At 39.9% G+C, this 20,635-nt stretch overlaps 1 protein-coding gene across 9 annotated transcripts in view; it reads right to left on the minus strand.

Annotated features, from left to right (window-relative positions):
- The window catches only part of MAPT (microtubule associated protein tau), a 405,891-nt gene extending 390,382 nt beyond the window's left edge, over positions 1-15,509 (minus strand). For 8 of the 9 annotated variants that reach the window (XR_003852170.1, XM_029573067.1, XM_029573063.1 and 5 more), the window contains exons 1-2: positions 15,368-15,509; positions 12,929-13,039 (exon numbers count right to left, since the gene is read on the minus strand). The gene's annotated coding sequence lies outside the window, so the exon portion shown is untranslated. The remainder of the gene's footprint in view (positions 1-12,928; positions 13,040-15,367) is intronic. The other variant, XM_029573062.1, reaches the window with a different exon arrangement.
- Between the last annotated feature and the right edge of the window lie 5,126 nt (positions 15,510-20,635).

The following is a 20,635-nucleotide window of genomic DNA, read 5'->3' on the forward strand; positions in this document are numbered from 1 at the left end:
CGCACTCACCCTTAGCCGAGTTATGCGCTGGGCTGCTATAGCAGCAGCAGAGGTTTGGGCTGACAGTTCAAATCCTTCATAGATAGTGCATAAAAGGTGTCTTAGGCCCTCTTCTAGATCAATTACAGTCTGTTTACGATGACTGGATTCCGTAGGCTGACCCTCATCTGACTTCAGTTGCTGGAGGCACTCATATAGATATTGAGTGATATAGAACTGGTGTTGCTGTACCTTGGCGTTCAGCATGGAAACCTGGAAACCTTCTTGCCAAAATTGTCCAGGCAGCAGTTGTCTTTGCCCGGTGGGCATCAGAATAGAGTCTGTTTTTTCTGGCTTTCTTCATAGTGGATTCCACACTACCAAAGCATGCAGTAGCTACACTGCGGTATAATGGGGAGATTTCCGCATCCTGAACGTTAGCTCTGTCTTCCAGGATGTGGTGGGAATAGAGAAAGGTGTTTTCCAGGCTTTATCCATGACAGCATCCAAGACTGAATGGAAGGGTAGAGCCGTAGGTTCAGCTGGGACGTCAAAATCTTTTAGGAGGTCATGTATCTCCATGTGTGGGTCAGGTAGTTTTTTGGTCTCCAGATTTAAAATAGAGCCCACCTTCTTAATAAATCTGGAGTAGGAAAGATCTTCTGGGGGTGATGTTGGTTACGGTAGGTCCTCCAGAGGGTCGGAGAGAATTCCCATGGAAGAGCTCGGCAATGGATGAGAGGAGCAATGCAGTCCCTTGTGGACTAGGCTCTTTGTCCAATTCCTCATCTTCCACGTGTGGAAGAGAAGGAGGGGTGGAATAACCCAAACCTTCTACAGAAGGGTTTGAGGGGGAACAAGGCTTTTGAGAAAGGACCATGGAATCGAAGTTTTGAAGAAGTCCTGTAATTTGTGACAAAGTTTGTGAGGCTACTCTAACATCCTCGAGGAGTGCTTAGCCAACCTACTCTTCTTCGGGGATGGGGAGGCACCTGAGAGCTGCCCGTGCGAGGACTGTCTGGATGTGGAAGATTTCCTATCTGTCCAATGCCTTTAGTCACCATCCTGGCCAGAGATAGATGAAGAGGAAAGGTGTGAAAGACGGGGTACTTCCCCCTCTGACTCCCTGGAGAATTCCAAATCTGATAGGAGGAGTGGTAGCGTCAGGGGGTTGATGCGCCAGGGGCTCCTTGTAATAGAATCTCTGAACAGTCTTTCCTTGGGTTTCGATGAACAGTGCTTAATGTGGTGCATTTTTTTCTTTCGCTTTCCCTTGCTTGCTGTCAAATGTGTTGCATGCATCGATGGTTCACCCAACGCTCCATGGTGCTTCTGCACAAATGCCTGGGACTGTGTCGGGAGCACTGAAGCATCGGAGCTCTGCTTCAGGTGCAAACGATGATGTGCGTCAGCCGACACACAATGCTCTGCTTCCCACGTTGAGTCCAGCGTGCCCCCTCCATGCCATTGTGGGTGTTCCTGAGGCACAGACAATACACCCGAGGTCCAGGCCAAGTAAGTTCTTTTTAGGGCCATTTGTGGGAATGTTCCATGGCCTTACCTCTGCTCTCCAAGGTTTTTACTTTGGAGGAGGGTTGTAGGGAGAAGGCCTGTTTGACTCCTTTGGGCCATTTTGGCTCTCTTCCCAGAGAAAAGTGGGCTGATCGTTGCGGGGCATATGATCCTGATGCAGCATGGTTCCCATCCTTTAGCCGGGCAATCTTTGTGGCCCTCTGCCACTGGGTACTGGGGACATTCTCCCACAGTCCAGACAAGTCATCATATCTTTTTCCTTCTTAATCCAAGTTATTGTTTCCCTGTTATATGTAACTGCTTTTCTGCACTATAGTTCAAATTGTAATGTTTATTATATTTACACCCCAGTTCTTTGTAAACCAGCATGATGGGACTTCTGTCTTGAATGTTGGTATATAAAAAAACTTAAATAAATAAAATAAATAAATAAATTGTGGTCGGGCCCAAAACATAAATAACAATAGTTATGTCCATCGGGTACGGACATAATTTTGCCACATTGGCAAAATTTGAAACCTGGGGCTTTCAGAGCCATGTTAGCACTGAAAAGTGCTGTTGGGGATTCATGATAGTGAAGAGAAGCAGAAAGAAACAAAGATCTTCAGGAGGAGAAAAACCTGCACCCGTCACTGCGCGGCAAAGCCCCACGCAGGCATGCAGTAGCAAAACTTTACTATTGCTAGGAGAAGTTCCCACCACGAGCCACCAGGGGGCGCTCCCAGAAAGCATGGCTAATTCAGCCTGTTTATCTGCGGAAAACCCACTGGATTGTAAATTGTTAACTATCCCTTCCTTCAGCAACATCGACCGTTAATTACACACAGGATGGTTTCCTCCATTCTCAATTATTGATTGCAATAATTCAAACTCATGAAACTGGGATAAAAATGTCAGTTCCTGACAAACTTGCACTTTACAACTTAAACTGGATGCATCCATGATCAGAACAATTTCAGATTTGAATGTCACCAGGTCAGACTGTCTTACAGCTCATTCGAAAACTGGATACAATCTGAGAGGTATCAAGTGATCCAAGACCACTATGACTAAGATTCACATGGCTTGTTCCATATGGTTCCAAAAAACACAAAAAATTCCCCAGTATCAATATTTAATACTTTTTGAAAATGTGTATGTAGGACCTTCATGAGCACAGCTTGGACTTGTAGACCAGCTGTATTCCCCTTGAGTCCACTTTTACTTTATATTATTTATTTGTCAAAACTTTGTGAGGGGTTGTGAGCAGACACTGAAGATAAGTGTGTTTGATTTTTTTGCTTTGATGAATGTGTTCAAACAAGACAGATTTATGTGTGACCCAGGCAGAGACCTTCATGGACTGTTTTTAAGAAAAACAAAACAAAAGTAAAAAGTTTTGACAAATAAATAAAATAAAGTAAAAGTGGACTCAAGAGGAATACAGCTGGTCTACAATTCCAAGCTGTGCTCATGAAGGTCCTACATACATATTTTCAAAAAGTATTGATACTGGGGAATTTTTTGTGGTTTTTGGAATCTTCGTGATTTCCTCAGATTTCTGAGATATAGGGGCTTTTTTGTTGTAGATCTTTTGTTCCATATGGTGACATACCACAAGAATGAATTACATAGCTGCTATCATGCCCAAGATCTTAAGCATACTAGACTGACAAAAAGAGCAAAATCTGCCACAATCCAATACAAATGTTGTGTCCTGGTCTAAAATTCAACAGCAAAAATTAAAATAAAAGTCCATTAATATCCAAAATGAGGTTTAAAAAAAACCTCTTCTAATTGCTTAAAAGTATAACTGAGGAAGTCAACTGGCAGAACCAGAAACACACTAAACCCTAATGTGTTTCTCAAATTGCTTCCTTTAAGGGTAAGGAAGTGGTGCTGACCACAGAATACAAAATTATGAAAGAGGCTAACATGTGACTAAACAATCCATTCTAAATCTCTGCTTTAGCAAGAGAAAAATTCAGGTCACTCATGTCCAGGACATATCCAAATCCCCAGACTTTTTGGATACCAGAAGTATCAGAAATAAAATTCCTGCTATATGACCACCAAATTCCTTGACTGGCCATCAAAAGAGAAGAAACTTTTGCCCTAGCAATTCTTAATGTGATAAAGGTCTCAATATATTTTGAAGGGGTTTCCAAAAAACAAAGTTTTATAGCCCTCTTGGACAATCCTGTAGACTCGGTCATCAAAAAAGATTAGGAACCATAAACAATAAAACCCAATTCTTTGCCTCCCCTCCAAGTGACATTTTCTTCTTTAGTTTGAGCAAGAACAATGGCTATGAGGATCATATTTATTTACTTATTTATTTACTTGTATATACCAGTGTTCGATTTTACATATCACATCGGTTTACATTTAAACAAAATTTGCAGGAACTTATGCGTTACCAATATCCGGTGCCACCATGGCACCGGATATTGCTAACCTTTACATGGGAGATTTTGAGGAGAAATTTCTATGTGTGAATCCTTTTGTTAGCCAAGTTAAGTTTTGGCGACGATATATTGACGACATATTGGTTGTTTGGGAGGGTGATGAAGAAACTTTTATGACATTTATGACATGGTTAAATGGTTGTGATATTAACATTCAATTTACTCACACATTTGATAAGAAGTATGTCTCTTACCTTGATATTTCTATCTCTCTTCATACTACTGGGTTCAATTTCTCTCTATACCGTAAACCTATAGATAAGAATACCTTGCTTAGATTTGAAAGTTGCCATCCACATCATTTAAGATCAAACTTGCCTTATGGCCAGTTTTTAAGATTAAGGAGGCTCTGTTCAGATCTATTTGATTACAAGTTGAAAGCCAAAATTTTGATTTCTGATTTTCAACAAAGAGGTTATCCAGTAAATATCATAAGAAAGGCATACAAACGCGCGAGATGGATAAATCGTGACCTATTGTTTATACAACCTTCGACTCCGACACCATCAGACAAAACTACGTGTGTATTGCCATATTCACCAAAAATTTTTTTAGTTCAGAACATTATTAAAAAATATTGGCATGTGGTTAGTTTACACACTGGGTTACAAGAATTTCCCCGGTTTGCATTCAAGCGGGGTAAAAACTTAAGGGACCTTATAGTTCATTCTGATTTTTCTGAGGAAACTATAGTGGATTGGAGGGGTGATGTTGAGCCTAAAGGTCACTTTCCATGCGATCGTTGTAGTGTCTGTCATCAATCTTTCTCGGGAGAATTTCTCCCATTTTTTGGTCATGGCAAGTTTCGTTTTCGGTCCCTGACGAGTTGTCAATCAAAAGGGGTAATATATGGTTTGTGGTGTCCCTGTCCGCTTTTATATATTGGCAAAACAAAGAGGGTATTGAAGACTCGTATAATTGAACACAAGAGCGCTTTGATGCGACAACGTTTGGAGGCGCCTGTAGTACAGCATTGTCTACTATGTGACCATTCTTTTGAAACATTGCGTTTTGCGGTTATTGAACAGCTTACACCCAGTAGTCGAGGAGGTGATTTTGACAACTACCTGCTGCAGAGAGAGCAGAGATGGATATATCATTTTGATACCGTTGCCCCGAATGGCTTGAATAGAGAGATAGATTGGTCGGTTTTTTGAATAAGTAGTGAGAAGTTTATCTTGCAAGTTGTAGGTGTTCATTAATTGTTTTTTGTCCCAAGAGAGTATGGGTTTTGTAGTTTTTCGATCATCCCCTTGTAGTACTATTTCCGGTGATGTGGATCACGGAAGTAGGTTTAAAAAGCAGGTGAAGTTAGATTGGATTGAAGACGCTGAGGCGCCATTTTTTTGAACAAGTATGGTGAGACATTATTTGTCCAGGTAAGCTTTTGTGTTAAATATGAATGGTGAGGTGAAAGTTTTTGGATAGGGAAGACAACAATTTGTGGTTATTTAAGCAGGAACAAAGTTGGATGCACTTTTAATTTTCTTTTGTCTGTCTTTAAGGACATTGAAGAATATTGGCTGTATGAAATAACGAGTACTGCGAGATGATCCCCTGAAGAAGATTGTTTCACAATCGAAACATGATTCATGTCGGGAACGATTTGATTACATTTCACATTGACTCGGCTAAGTATTCTTTTTTAGAAGATTTAGAAATAATAGAGTGAAAAATAATGAGTGAGAAGCGATAAATTAGGTTTTTGCATATTGGTATACCTTTTTTAAGGGTGTTTAGAATGTAGTTTATGGATAAATTATTTGGAATAAAGTTTTGAATAGGGACTGACAATATGACAATAAATGATTAAAAAGGAGTTACACTTTGCTTTGTAAGCTGATTAAAGCTTGCGGCCCATTGCGAGGCGAGAGGCTGCAGATGTAAATTCTTTAAAGCAAAGACTGATTTATGATATTGTCATTTGTCAATTAAGTGGATGGGAGATTGATATTGGACATTGATCCTTTTCCCTCTCTTTTATATTTGTGAATTATTCTAGAGAGGTGTTCTGCTTCGTTGATTATTGATTATTTATTCATTATAGTGAGGCATTTTAAAATTGATTTTTAGATATGGCATCCAATTGGCAGGATGTGTTTAGCTTTTCACATGTGCATCTACAGGAGGTCCTGCAGACCCCAGCGTTTTTTACTATCCCTGTTGGTGATGTTCCCCAGGGCGATACTTGGACACAAGTTTTGAATTTAAGAAAACGATTGGTGCGAACAGAAATGCATGGACAGACTCTTATTGAGTATTGCCGCGTTCAGAGGATTCCCCGTGGCCTTAGAATTAAAAAAGAACCTCTATTATATACTGAAGATTCCACTTTCTTACAGAAATGGAATAACATTCTAAATAAATGTTCGCTAGATCTTATGCTAGCTATTATAGAACAAGCGAAGATCACAGCTGAAGTTATTACTACTGAGATTTCTCAGTTATTAGAGGCGAGTAAAATCAACATGGCCATTCAAGAATTCACTAATAAAGTGACTGAAACTGATCAAACTATCGATACTTTTACAGCTCAGATTAAACAAACCAAATTGGATAAATTTATACGCGATGAAAAAGACTATGCTAAGGGTTACGTGTATTTCTGGATGCAACCGAATTATAAGAGGAATCGACACTCTAATGTGAAAACTTTTGATAATTCGAGTTCGTCCTCATCTGATTCTTCAGGGGAAGATGTTTCAAATTCCAAAAATAAAAGAAATCGACGAGTCAAATTTCAAGATTCAAAAAACTTCAATTCAGGAAACCGAGGCAACAAAACAACCAACAATATGACATCGAGTCGTCCAGTTACTCGATCGCAACAAGATCGGGATTAGAAGAATCTACAGTTGTGAATTTATCTACTATGGTGTTATCTGAGGCCCAGATCTCGCTTTTAGAAAAAGGTTTATCCTTTGTTCCGACTTTGGAACTAGATCTTTTTGATGTTGAGATGTATTTCCAGAGATTTATTAGATCACTTTGGTTGCGAGTATATTTTGCTAATGTTACAGAGTCAACAACAGACATCTCTATAGTGACGCCTAAATCGAGATGGTGTCCGCCAGGACCTATGGATTTTTCCATAGCCACTTTTAGAGATCTAGTGCTTAAAGATTTACGTGCATTGAAGAGACATGCCCGAGTTAATAACAGTACGTCTAATCTAACTGTGGATGAACGTAAAGCCATTATGGAGTTGAGGTATGATGATTCTGTCATAATTAAATCTGCCGATAAGGGTGGCGCTGTAGTAGTCATGAATGTGACGGATTATTGTGAAGAAGTAACTCGACAGCTGGGAGATTCTGAATATTATTTAAAATTACCAGATGATCCTACTTTAGCCATTAAATTAGAGATTGATTCTCTTATTGATTTGGCTGTTCAGAAACGTTGGATCACAACAAGAGAACAAAAATTTTTGGTAGTTGATTTTCCAAAGATGCCAGTATTGTATTTGCTTCCAAAAATCCACAAGTCATTGAATAAACCCCCAGGCAGGCCAATAGTGTCTTCTAGAGGCTCGTTATTGGAGCCATTATCTATTTTTGTGGATAAATTTCTTGCTCCAATGGTAAAATTGTTACCCTCCTATGTTCGTGATTCGTCAGATTTAATGATACAGTTAGAGACTGCCACTCAGTATTTGTTTCCTAACTCTCAGCTGGCATTAGCCACTATAGACGTGGTATCGCTCTATACTAGCATTCCACAGAGAGAGGCATCTGAGATTGTACGGTCAAGATTGAACAATATATCTGGCAGGATACCATCACGATTCATTTCAGCGCTTGCTGATATTACTTTAAAGAATAATTTCTTTAAATTTAGTGAAGAGTTCTATCTACAATGTAGAGGTGTTGCGATGGGTGCCACCATGGCACCGGATATTGCTAACCTTTACATGGGAGATTTTGAGGAGAAATTTCTATGTGTGAATCCTTTTGTTAGCCAAGTTAAGTTTTGGCGACGATATATTGACGACATATTGGTTGTTTGGGAGGGTGATGAAGAAACTTTTATGACATTTATGACATGGTTAAATGGTTGTGATATTAACATTCAATTTACTCACACATTTGATAAGAAGTATGTCTCTTACCTTGATATTTCTATCTCTCTTCATACTACTGGGTTCAATTTCTCTCTATACCGTAAACCTATAGATAAGAATACCTTGCTTAGATTTGAAAGTTGCCATCCACATCATTTAAGATCAAACTTGCCTTATGGCCAGTTTTTAAGATTAAGGAGGCTCTGTTCAGATCTATTTGATTACAAGTTGAAAGCCAAAATTTTGATTTCTGATTTTCAACAAAGAGGTTATCCAGTAAATATCATAAGAAAGGCATACAAACGCGCGAGATGGATAAATCGTGACCTATTGTTTATACAACCTTCGACTCCGACACCATCAGACAAAACTACGTGTGTATTGCCATATTCACCAAAAATTTTTTAGTTCAGAACATTATTAAAAAATATTGGCATGTGGTTAGTTTACACACTGGGTTACAAGAATTTCCCCGGTTTGCATTCAAGCGGGGTAAAAACTTAAGGGACCTTATAGTTCATTCTGATTTTTCTGAGGAAACTATAGTGGATTGGAGGGGTGATGTTGAGCCTAAAGGTCACTTTCCATGCGATCGTTGTAGTGTCTGTCATCAATCTTTCTCGGGAGAATTTCTCCCATTTTTTGGTCATGGCAAGTTTCGTTTTCGGTCCCTGACGAGTTGTCAATCAAAAGGGGTAATATATGGTTTGTGGTGTCCCTGTCCGCTTTTATATATTGGCAAAACAAAGAGGGTATTGAAGACTCGTATAATTGAACACAAGAGCGCTTTGATGCGACAACGTTTGGAGGCGCCTGTAGTACAGCATTGTCTACTATGTGACCATTCTTTTGAAACATTGCGTTTTGCGGTTATTGAACAGCTTACACCCAGTAGTCGAGGAGGTGATTTTGACAACTACCTGCTGCAGAGAGAGCAGAGATGGATATATCATTTTGATACCGTTGCCCCGAATGGCTTGAATAGAGAGATAGATTGGTCGGTTTTTTGAATAAGTAGTGAGAAGTTTATCTTGCAAGTTGTAGGTGTTCATTAATTGTTTTTTGTCCCAAGAGAGTATGGGTTTTGTAGTTTTTCGATCATCCCCTTGTAGTACTATTTCCGGTGATGTGGATCACGGAAGTAGGTTTAAAAAGCAGGTGAAGTTAGATTGGATTGAAGACGCTGAGGCGCCATTTTTTTGAACAAGTATGGTGAGACATTATTTGTCCAGGTAAGCTTTTGTGTTAAATATGAATGGTGAGGTGAAAGTTTTTGGATAGGGAAGACAACAATTTGTGGTTATTTAAGCAGGAACAAAGTTGGATGCACTTTTAATTTTCTTTTGTCTGTCTTTAAGGACATTGAAGAATATTGGCTGTATGAAATAACGAGTACTGCGAGATGATCCCCTGAAGAAGATTGTTTCACAATCGAAACATGATTCATGTCGGGAACGATTTGATTACATTTCACATTGACTCGGCTAAGTATTCTTTTTTAGAAGATTTAGAAATAATAGAGTGAAAAATAATGAGTGAGAAGCGATAAATTAGGTTTTTGCATATTGGTATACCTTTTTTAAGGGTGTTTAGAATGTAGTTTATGGATAAATTATTTGGAATAAAGTTTTGAATAGGGACTGACAATATGACAATAAATGATTAAAAAGGAGTTACACTTTGCTTTGTAAGCTGATTAAAGCTTGCGGCCCATTGCGAGGCGAGAGGCTGCAGATGTAAATTCTTTAAAGCAAAGACTGATTTATGATATTGTCATTTGTCAATTAAGTGGATGGGAGATTGATATTGGACATTGATCCTTTTCCCTCTCTTTTATATTTGTGAATTATTCTAGAGAGGTGTTCTGCTTCGTTGATTATTGATTACCTTTGTCAAATACATTAAACATTTAAATATGGGGATTGTTAACAAGGGATATAAAAGAACATGGGGAATGGCTAACACTACGGGATGCACGAAGGGAAGCACAAAGGGGAGTGCCCCTTCAGCGCGTGACGCCTGGTGTTATGGCGCCGTTTAACATCATATCCCTTTGACTGGGTGAAAAAAAATGAAGTTCAGAATCACTGGCCTTGGAAGTTACCAGAAAAATGGTCTCTTCGGAAAGGCTCTTCTTGGAATTTCTTAAAGGAGCAGATAAGAAACAGAATCACGAGAGACACTTCAAAATGAATGGACTTTTGACAGAAGGGTTTTTCTCATTGAAAGCAAGTCGTGGACTTCAGGTTGGAGACCACATACCAACCATACACACTTATTAAATCAATCGTGTGTCTTCTTACTGCCAAGTCACAAACATCAAAAGGCTAATGGACCAGATATTTCTCTCACTCGATTGCCTCAAATACCATATAAGTATTCCTCACGCCTATCCGAAAGAATAAGCTGTACAAATTATTGTGTATCATTCCACAGAAAGATCTGGTATTTGTCCACTTAGGTTTAGTAACCATCATTCCAGTTGTTCAACACTGCAGACTCGTAAACTCACCAACCAGTATAGATGGTGGTCCAGCAGTACTGACACATGAAACTGAGGAATGAACCTGATAGAGGACACACTCAATCGCCAGTCTCATGTGGCAACTGTGAGTGGTTGTCCAAAGCCAGAGGCTGTAGAGACAAAGGTATTTCCTTGGGACCTTCAGTTTCAGTTTTCATTGTAGTTTTCCTGGGAATTTATCAGGGTTTATTATAAGGCACAAAAACAGGAGAAAAACAGTATAAAGAGTCATTTTTTGTTATTGTTTTCATCCATTTTTGTTCCTTATAAAAATCACTAATAAATCAGAAACTGAAAATGAGGGGTTATTTCCTAGCCAGTGTCCCAATAACAACTGGCACAATGCAACGATGCTCCCAAATTTGCCTCTAAGCCAATGGTGCTCAAACCAGTCCTTGGGAACAACCCCATTCCTCAAAGCCAATAGGGTTTTCTGGATATCCCTAATGAATATGTATGAGAAATATTTGCATACATAGGAGGAAGTGCATGCAAATAAATCTCATGCATGTTCATTAGAGATATCCTGAAAATCTGACTAGCTGGGGGTATCCCCAAGGACCGGTTTAAACACTCTTGCTCAAAGCCAATTCCTCTAGGATATCAAACTGAAAGGAATAAAAAAAATCAGATAAAGTCTTTGCTGCACTCTAGAAAGAAATAGGTTTCAATATCTTTAAAAAATATATAAAAGCAGGAAAAGATGCATCCTCAACATAGGGAATTCCACGGTTCCCATCAGTGAAAAGAAGGCATCTAGACTATAAGATCCCTACTAAGTCTCTATAGATGGGTCCCATCTGATTTGACTCAAGCTCTCTTTGGAAAAGCACCCAAAAGAGCAACTCTAGGACAGAGAGCTAGGAGCATCAGATCTGATGTCTCCTCAGCCTTAAAGGCTGACCCCCATGAAGAATCAGAGGTAACTGGACTAATATCCCTTCAGGATCAGAAATCCTGGTTTCTCCTCTATCCAGACTAATGACAGACTGCACAGGTGTGGATACATGTTGAGGTAAGAGAGTTTTCTTCCCCTTAGCCACATCCTTAACCACTTTATCCAGCTGAAATCCAAATACATTCAAACTCTATAGCTCTAGCTCTCTCCTGGTTGCCACTCCACAGGCCATGGCTTTGGAAGTCACATACTGCATTTACAAGGAACTTGGATATCATTCCTATAGCAGAAAGTGGTTGGAAACGGCGGCCGTTTTCATTACTGGCAGACAGGCAAGGTTATGAAAACCGAGGCCGAATTTTCCGGCATCGGTCTTCATAACCGGCAGCCGTGGTGGGTCACGTTAGCAAGGAGGCGCTAAGGTCGCGCCTCCTTCCTAGCGCAACCCCCTAATTTACATATTACATGGCACCCCCCTTGAAAAGTCAGTGCCCGCTTTCCACGAAGATTATTGCATTGGCCACCTAGTGTTGAAAATTAGTGCTAATCATCTAACTTTTTCCCTGCCCCCATAGCAACTCACTTTTTAGAACCCTAAATGTAGGCACTCAGCCCTAGTAACTTTTCAAATGAGCCAATTTAGAAGCCTAACTCCCAAAGTTAGGATCCTACATCCTTTGAAAGTCAGCTTATGTTTTACAGACACGTGGTGAGAATTCACAACTGAAATTCATGTTTTATGCGCATAAATCATACTAGGGTCAATGCAATAAGGCTAAGTGCATATTTTTACTCACCTGTGTGCAGATTTTTGTGTTAGCACACATTTTAATTCCCAGTACCGCATCAATAGTCTGCTCATTTTCAGCACATGAGTAAAGAAAACATGTGCTAAAGTTTAGCACACATTTTATTTCATTCTGTGCTCAAAAAAAGCTCCTCAGGCCTGTCCCAGATGAGAACAGCTAACAGACCATTCCTCACCAAGGAATCTGTGTAATATTCAGTAAATATCACACAGTGAACACATTCAATAAACTTAAAGGCAAAAGGACCTAAAAGGAAGCTTATGGAGCATGTTCACTGCATAAAAACTGTTTAAGACAAAAAGAAAATGAAAACTTTAAATAAATATACTCAGAAAAATCAAAAGAAAGCATTTAACAAAAGCAAGGAAGAAGAGAAGTTCAAGCTAAAGGAACTTCTAAAAAGGGCAAAAGCCCAAAAAGTAGACACTTTTTTGGAAAGAAAAGAAAAAGCAACTAGGGCACTTGGTTCCTATGAGTCTACCACTGTCTGGTATACCTTTAGCTTCACAAACCGCAAGAAGCTCCTCAAACTGCATGCAGCAGGTCATCATACAGTATTGTGACTACTGATTTTCTTATCCTAAAGACTGCTGCTCTTGAACAGAGCTTTTGTCAAAAGCACTTTTCAGACACAGAACACAATTATTACTAAATTATTAGTGATATTTTACCTACCCCAGAAAGACAAATGATAGTTGACCATACCAGGATTTGAACCTGTGACCCATAAGTTTGCACTGATGTCACATGCAGGTAGCATTAGATAGCAGAACTCTCTCTCTCCAGCTGTGTTACAGATATACAAAACAGGGAAATGACAATGAAAAAAGCCCAAGAGATGAATTCCATATAGACATATAGACTACATCCCAAGGCTAGACCCTCTCAGGAGCTGCAAATAATGCAAGCCCAAATTTATCATCCTTGTTTCTTTCTCTATGAATATATATTGTCTTAATGGCTAAAAATCTAAGAGACAGGATGCACTTAATGTGCAAGAAAATCAATAAGTAATAGGGGAGGGGAGCTCTATTTGAAAGCATTTTGTCTTTGGAAGAGCTGAATATGCTGAATGAGGATAAGCCCAGTATTCAATAATTGCTAATGCCTGTATTATTACTGATAATGGGGGTTCAACACCTCTCAACGCTCCCATAAAGAAATAAGAGGACAAAGGATTCAGGCTACCTTTGAAAAAAAAGGCAAAATACCAAAAGCCCTATATTTATGTTTTCATGCACAAAAAAAGAAAGGTTATTTTACATTTTGACCTTTTATGGTATTTTAAATTTGGCACAAACAGAAAACATGAAATGCAAAATCAAAAAACAAGAGAGCTCTGATTGGGTTCATTCCACTCATGCATTTATATGGGCACCAGCATGGAACAAAGAGGAAGAGAAGTGCAAAGCATAAAATAAATAAAGCCAAAGAGATTATGGAACAATTTTAATATGAAAAAATCTATAACATTAATGCACAAATTAAAAAAAAGTTTTTAAGCAAAGATTACAGTCTTAAAGCAATTGATGGAAGCTGTACACTATCAACACTCTTCTTCAAGGGGTGTGTCCGGCAGCATTAGTAGCTGTGCACTATTAAACCTCTTATGAAAAATGTAATCAGATCACCACATCCCAGTTATCCCCAACCCCCCCCCCAAAAAAAAACAAAACAACCTACTTGGGTGATCCAGAAAACGATTTTTTTCATCATCAACAAAAAGTAGGTACCATATTCACACCCAAGTCTGTCACCATGCACATGCCATGACTCAAAAGATCTTTATGCAAAAACGAATTTAAAAAGTTATTTTCCACACATATGTAAATGCTATAGATAAAATGTGCCTAAATGTCATAATAAAAAACTAAGACCAAATCAATTAAAGAAATATCTTACATACACAACGGTGTATAATTAATAAAGCATGCCATCATATAATCTAGAAATGGACTGCAAAATATGGCACCTTTTCAAATGAGGAAAAATCCCCTCTCTCTAGCTCCACACCTACTGCAGTAGCCCAAAGCTAATCCTATGTTCACCACCATTAACCTGTGAGCAAGAACCATTATAATAACAGGAACAAAAAGGCAAGAGGAAACGCATTTCATCTTTATAATTTTACAGCCATAACGCAAGCTCTTCTGTTAGAAGAGAAAAGATCCCCACCCAGTTTGAATCTGCGAAACGCTGGGGCTGCCTATGAAATCGACGATTGCGAAAAAAAAAAAATGCAGCTCGATGCTTCTTCCTCCATAGCAGGCAAGGCAGCGGCAGTATCCAGGGATAAAAGAGCCGGATCATGGTGGAAAAGAGCACCTGCCCTCCTAAGCTTGAGCTCCTACTGGGGGCACTACCCCAAGAGACATACACACATCCCCACCCGTCCCGGGTGATCGCACTGAACATGGCTACAGCCCGCTCCCCCCAACCTTAATCTACCACACCAAAAAAAAAAATCCTTCTTTCAAAATTCGTAATTCCATTGCAACAGCGCGATATGGGGGACCCCCACATTTAAAGTAGCCCTCGTGCAAACAAGTCCTTATCATTTTTTTTTATCCTTTTTGACAGGTGCATTGTATTTGGAAACATCCTCCCTGCAGAACACGCCCCCCACGTCTAAGCCATACAATAAAAAAAAAAGAAAACCCCAAAGCAAGACAACACTGAAGTCTACTATTGAAATATGAATTTTAATACACGTTTTTTTATTTAGAGTTTGTTGGGGGGGGGGTTGGAGAGGGGGGCGCGCGCGGCTGCAGCTCCTCCGCCTCGCTCAATCCCGTTACGTAAGGCTGCCAGCGACTGTCTGGCGATGCCGCCGCCGCCGCCGCCACATTTTCCACCTGTTAATTCCCTACCGAGGCGGGTGAAGGGAGGACGCCCCCGGCATGGGCTCAGTGGAGCAAAGACAGCCCAGTCAGCCGACAAGACATAAATAAAGACGAACGGTGCCGGGCCATTAATAGCCTCTCGGACTAATGCCCCCTCTTCTCCCCCCTCCCCATGCAATTTGAGGGGGCGCTCGCTGAAGAACGGTGGGGAAGGGGATTTTTTTTGTCGCCCCCCCCCCCCCGAGAGAAAAAGACTTTCGCGGTTCCTTACCTGCCGGGGTGTGAGGGAAGGAAAGAAGAGAGATCGGGACCGGTGTCCGTGACAGAAAGAGAGGGACGGAGGAGGGAGAGGAGGCGCGCGAGCTTGATTGCAGGGGACGAGCGCGCGAGCCTGATTGCAGGAGACGAGCGCGCGAGCCTGATTGCAGGAGACGAGCGCGCGAGCCTGATTGTAGGAGACGAGCACGCTCGTACGTGCGTGACGGCCGCAAGGCGAGAACGCGAGCTGTGCGAGTCGAGGTAGACGAGACGTGTTCGTGCTCGCGCCCGCTGCCCTCAAACGTCTCCTCCTTGTCTCTGCCGCGTTCTTCCTGAGCACAGTAAGGGCTTACCTGCTGGCTCTTCCCATGCTGAGGAGATGGTGGTCGCGCTTGTTTTTTTCTCTCTGTCTCGTCTGCCGGCGGTGGAGAAGGGACTCTTCGGCGCCAGGGTCGTCGCAGATCCTTTCCCTGGGGTGGGTGAGAAGAATCCCGCGTAGGGGAGCAAGCAAGTCCGTGCATGCAAGAGAGACATTCATAAAAGAGTTCAAGGCATAGGAGCCAGCTCTGTGGGCGCAGCGGGTTCTTCAGCAACAATCCCTAATATTAAGCAAACTCCCTCATTGTGTCCACGGAGGGAGTGATTTGTGCTGAGTTTAGCACCCCAATCATTTAAAAAAAAAGTTGCTTCAATGGTTCAAGGTGTTGGATGGGCCGAATCCCTTCACTAAAGAACCTTAGACATGCCACTGGCCGCTTCAGACCAATAGTTCTTCCAGTTATAGAGTGTGGGCGGAGGGGGCTTATAACATTGTCAGCTATAAAACTGTTTTTCACTGTATGTTTTGGTATTGTGATTATATTTTTTATTGTGCTTGTACATCGCTTCGGGCAGCCCGATTGCTAAGTAATTTTAATTTATTTAATTAATTAATTAAATAAATAAATAAATAGGGGATGCTGCTGAGTAAGTGGCTGGGAGAACCAGCTTACTATTGTTTTACTATCCTGAGTACCACAATAAACTACATTTACCAGGAAAAATATGGAGTCTTTCTTCTTCCCCCCCCCCCCCCCCCCCCACACACACACACACAGATGGTCTCTTGCTCTTTTATTTGGCTTGTCTTAATAAAGACATATATTCCTGGGTAAAATAAAATCTGAAGATGAAGGGCCCCCTAGATGATGCACTGTAACTCCAAAGTTGGATTTTAGATTTAATTACTAGGTTTTCCCACATGTGAGGTACCTGAGGCAACACAGGGGACAATGATTTAACCAAAATCACGAGAATTAACTAGGGGGGGGGGGAGATTTGAATCCTGACTTGGTTTTTGAGCCACTGCTTAGGCTATTCCTTTACCTAAGTGGTAAGGTCTAATGTGGAACCCATCTTTGTGTATATATAGTTAGGATTATTTTTCCTTATCTGTATCACTTGCACTTGGTCAGATTAAATTTCATCTCCTTAGATCAAATCAAAATCAAATCTTTATTTATCCCTACCTTTCTAAATTGTCCAAGGTGCATTACAAATGTCATGAAAAAATAGTTTAATACATGAAAATAACCAATACAAATGATTCAAATTAAAAATAAAATAACATCATAACTCCCTTTACTACAAATGAGTTAACCAGTAATAACTGGACACAATTATAATGCCTCTTAATTCAAGTAAAGTAACCTAATTAATATCTCCTTGATAATCTGGTCAAGACAGGATATTATAGTTTACCAACTATAGACAGACATAAATTTGGATGATATATTCAAATTAAAGGCTATCAGAAGCTTTGGCAAACAGCCATGACTGGACTGTCTTCCTGATTATTAAAAGATCTGTGGTTAGATAGACCTTCTTGCGTAGATGGTTCCAAAGGAGCGGGCCCACACAATAAAATACTCTGCATCTAAGTTTCATTATAAAGTGAACCGCCAATAAACACTCCAAGGAGAACCTCAGCTGCCTCCCAAGAGCATAACTCAGCAAATGCTCAGAAAGATAGCTTGATGCCTAACTGTACAGAGACTTAAAAATTAATGTCAGTTTAAACTGGTTTCTTTTTTTTATTTTTTTATTTTTACATTTTCAATAATCTTTACACTAAAAAACATTTTGTATAATTATACAGATGATTCAATACTCATAACACAACCGTATGTAATACATTTTTTTCTACAAATAATATATAGAGTATTTATAATCATTCTGTTTCTACACAGAAAATTCCAGGGCATGACAATTATATACTGAGTGAATAATCAAGAAATTATTATTATATATATTCAAGAGCGTACAATTGGTATCTTATATATTGCCTCTAACCTAGTTCTGTACTGGGGGGATGCGAATCTAAAAAAAACCTGTAACTCAGATGTTTCAAAGAAAACATATTTATGCTCCAAATAATTGACTTCACACCGACAAGGAAACTTTAGAATAAATCCAGCTCCTCTAAGAAGTACCTCTGATTTTAATTTCAGAAATTCTTTTCGTCTGATCTGCGTAGATCTAGATAGGTCTGGGTATACCCAGACTTAATATTTATTTATTTATTTATTTATTTAACAGTTTTTTATACCGACCTTCATAGTAAAATTACCATATCAGATCGGTTTACAATTTAACAAAGGGAAAAACAAGAGTAACAAATTCACGTAAACGACAGATAACAATAAGTAGGAATAAGTCAAAAAGTTACAATCAACAAGGGGAGAGAACTTGGAAGCTTGCAACAAGCTGGAAGGAAGATAGGCCGGTAAAAGAATATTACCATAGAGTGTACAAGTTAAAACTTAAGGACGGTGTTTTAACCTTAATGTCTCTGAATTTCTTAATGTCTCTGGAATTTCTCTAATCTATGTCTTAGAAACAGACGCAACACCTTTCTTTGGGAAAAACTAATGATACCACTAGTGTAGCTCTAGTTATTATGTCTGTATCTATTGATGAGCAATCCTGCAATCTTTATCCTCCTGTCCACGGTGACTGCCACTCTAATTAGATCACGCAAACATATACACATCACGGACAGCGTGATCGGGAGCTTGGGACTCCCATGACAAGATGGCTAATTCAGCCCTGCTATCAATGGTTTGCTTACCGTAAGCGGTGTTTCTGTAGATAGCAGGATGAGTTAGCCATGCTGACCCTCCCTCCTTCCTGGCAGTCGACCGTCTACTCGACTACGTTAAAGCTTAATCACAGACTGAGGGGGAGCCCGTGAGAGAGAGAAAGCGCGAGGACCATCAGCATTCACCTAAAAAAGGAGAAAAGATCTGCCCGGAACAACTAAAGATCCACCCGTGGGGCTACGGTGAGAGGACTTGACCCTCCCCCCTCGGTAGAGAGAGGGAGGAGTCTGATTGACGTTGGAGAGTGCGACTGCCCATAAGAACACGGGCAGACAGCGCGCGCTGCCTAAGCCGCGCGCTCCGTAAGGGGCGCGCGGCTTTGGTCGGCTTAGGCCGGCGAAGGCGGGAAGGCGCCTTCCCTCTTTGAAGTTGAAAGTGATGCAGGTCCGGAACGTATCTCTCACTCGACAATTTGTATTGAATTAACAGAAACTGTGAGTAAAAGATTCAAATTTTTTTTGGGATTTTTTTTTTTTTTGCTATTTGTAGAAATATGCTGCATACTAAGCGGAAGGGGAAGATTCGTCCGGATGCCTCGACCCCGGTTAATTCTAACCCAGTACAAACAATATTGACAACCTTTTACCCACCAGTAGACCTGATAACCCCGGAGAGTCCCGTTATAGAGGTATTAGGAGAGCAAACTATACCTCTATTGGGAGAAGTGAGCTTAAGTCCCGGGGCGCCAACTATTCCCCCACCTCCGAGAAGTGGCTTAAATTCTGGAGATCCTGGTCCAGCTGATACTCGGACGTCGATGATACAGCTGAACATGCTCGAGGCGGACTCCAGTTTTATAAAGCCACATAGTCAAGATCAGGATAAGGAACTTGGGATCCTTTTTCTTAAAGAGATGAGGGGGACTGGAGAGATCTTGGAAAGTTCCAGGACCTCAAAACCATCTATAGAATCGGCAGTAACCCCTCCAATGGGGAACATTCCAACTCAATTATCTGTTAATGTATCTTCTCCATCTTCTTTTCCCGAGGCCTTGCCTGGAAATCAAAAATCAGTAACTGTGGAAACACTATGGCGTGCTATGAATACTTTACAAAATAATATACTGAAATTAAACAATAGTATAAAAGAGATGCAAAATGTATTGATAAATCTAAACCCCATGGTGACTAACTATGGGGTGGCATTAAATAAAGTTCAAGAGAATATATCTTCTATAGAGAAGGTGCAATCATCAATCATTAAAGGAGAAACTGCTTTAAGTAAAAAGGTTGAAATATTGGAAAATCAGGTTAGGTATACTAACTTAAGAGTGGTTAACTTCCCCAAGTGTAGAATGGTTTCATCTAGGGAACAGTTAAAAAATTATTTTTTGGAAATTCTGTCATGGCAGCCTGAACAGTTTCCAATAATAACTAATGTGTACTTTGTTAATGAAAAGAAAATAAATGCATTGGAACAAAATAATGGGTCTTTGAATGTAACAGATTTAATTGAAACTTCTTATTCAGCCCAAGTAGAATCGAGAGGTACTTTGTTAGTTAAATTTGAAAAGTCCCTTGATAGAGATAGGGTCTTAAAAACCTTTATGTTAAAGCGTGCCTCCTCTACTTAGGCCAAAAAATCTGGATATATCCTGATGTCTCCAAGGAGACACAGGAGAAAAGGAAAAGATTTATTGTATTGGCCAATATGGCGAGGACACAGGGTATACAAATAATGATACGATTCCCAAGCAAATGAGTCATGCGGGTTGATGGTGTTAGATACGTTTTTTATGACCCACTTCAGTTAGAGAGATTTTTAGAGGGACGAAGGAACCCCCAAGAGGGAAATAATGCTGTAATCTAAATATAGTTGGGCAATATATATAAGAGTTTACAATTCTGTTAAATTTTGTGTACCGTTAATCATAAAGATATTTTGCTCTGTGCTCCCCTTTTTGTTTTGTACTTGGTAACAAGATATGTTTATATTATGTTTGAACTATATTATATGGTTTCAATATGTGAATATCTTGTATTGCCAAAAAAATATTCAAAGGAATTGAATATGTGAACATTTTGAATGATACTTATTGTAAGTTGAAAATTCATAAATAAAGAATTCAAAAAAAAAAAAAATCACAGACTGAGGAGAATCTGTTACTTTCCTGCGCGGGAACACACGCGCAGCGCAGAGAG

The sequence above is a fragment of the Rhinatrema bivittatum genome, chromosome 12, assembly GCF_901001135.1.
Source record: "Rhinatrema bivittatum chromosome 12, aRhiBiv1.1, whole genome shotgun sequence".
In the NCBI taxonomy this organism is placed as follows: Eukaryota; Metazoa; Chordata; class Amphibia; order Gymnophiona; family Rhinatrematidae; genus Rhinatrema; species Rhinatrema bivittatum.